Genomic DNA, 1,490 nt, shown 5'->3' on the forward strand with positions numbered 1-1,490 from the left:
TTACTGAGGGAATCCTCGTTAGTTTCTTTTCCTCCGCTGACTAATATGCTTAAATTCAGCGGGTCGCCACGTCTGATCTGAGGTCGCAAGCCCAAAGACGACGGGGCGGCCGCGCCCGCCGGCGGACGTCGCCGCCCGCCGGCGCCGCCGGCGCCGCCGCGCTTCCCCTCTCTCTCTCGCGAGGAGAGGAGAAAAGCCCCAGCCCGGAGACGGCCCGACACGCGCGTGGCGGACACGCGCCCGGAGACGGCCCACCGCCACGGGGGGGAGAGAGATACGAGCGGCGCGGAGGGGGACGGACGCCGCGGGGAACGTTCCCCGTCCCCGGCGGTCGCGCGCGCGCGCGGCAGCACGGCACGGTACCGCCGCGGTACCCACCCGCAGACAGCCGCCCGCGCGGGACGAAACCGGGGGCGAGGCCCGCGCCTCCCCCACCGACACGCGCTTCGCCTCTCTCCCCACCGCCGCCCGCGCAGCAGGGTCCCTGCGACGGAACCCTGGCGTGGCCGGCACGGTGGGACGAGCTCCGCACAGCGGGCGCTCCGGGAGCGGGGAGCATCGGAGCGCTCCCCGAGTCTCGACTTAGGGGGACGAAGGCCTTCGCGCGCGCCACCGGGACGCCGCGGTCCCGGGCGCGCGTGGGGCCTGCGAGGCAACCCCAGCCGCGCCGCAGCCTGCGGCCGCGCCGCCGGAGGCGGACGGCGGCCCGGCCGGCGATTGATCGTCAAGCGACGCTCAGACAGGCGTAGCCCCGGGAGGAACCCGGGGCCGCAAGTGCGTTCGAAGTGTCGATGATCAATGTGTCCTGCAATTCACATTAATTCTCGCAGCTAGCTGCGTTCTTCATCGACGCACGAGCCGAGTGATCCACCGCTAAGAGTTGTCTGGCTTTCGGCGCCGCCCCGCGCGCGCGGGGGGGCCGGGACCGCTCGCCAAAAGCGGCCCCTTCTCTCTCTGAGGACGGCCCGCCGCCGGCCCCGCGGCGCGACGGCATCAGGGCCTCGCCTCGGCTGACCGTACCGACACACACACACAGGCCCGGGTGGCGAGAAAAGAGCCAGCGGAAAACCCCGAGCGGCAAGGGCGGGGAGCACGCGCTCCCGACAGACGGACGCCCCTTGTCCGCTTCGGAGGCGGCCCAGGCGCCCGGGCTCGCCCCGGCCTCCGCGCGGAGGCCACGGCACCGCCGGCCACGCGCCGCCTGCCGGACCTCGAATCGGCGCGCGGACGCTGCCGGACGAGCGGCAGCGACCGGGCAAAGCCCGCGTGGGGCGACACACGCGCCCCCCTCGGAGGCCGGCTACGCCGCGCGACGTCCACCGGCTTCCCCACGCGCGCCTCCCCGCCCCGGACGGCGAGACGGGCTCCCGCGAGCTCGACCGCCCACGCGCCGGGGGCGGACACCGTCGGAACCCCAAGCCAGCGACGCGCACCGCCCGCGACCCACCGGAGAGCGCCAGCCACCAAACCGGAGCGGCTCGCCCCTCCCG

At 74.8% G+C, this 1,490-nt stretch overlaps 1 non-coding gene across 1 annotated transcript; it reads right to left on the reverse strand.

The window, feature by feature from the left end:
- Window positions 1-729: 729 nt before the first annotated feature.
- Window positions 730-882, reverse strand: LOC136116030 (5.8S ribosomal RNA). The gene has a single exon (XR_010653352.1). It is a non-coding gene; the product is annotated as a 5.8S ribosomal RNA (ribosomal RNA).
- Between the last annotated feature and the right edge of the window lie 608 nt (window positions 883-1,490).

The sequence above is a fragment of the Patagioenas fasciata genome, chromosome W (genome assembly GCF_037038585.1).
Source record: "Patagioenas fasciata isolate bPatFas1 chromosome W, bPatFas1.hap1, whole genome shotgun sequence".
Lineage (NCBI taxonomy): Eukaryota > Metazoa > Chordata > Aves > Columbiformes > Columbidae > Patagioenas > Patagioenas fasciata.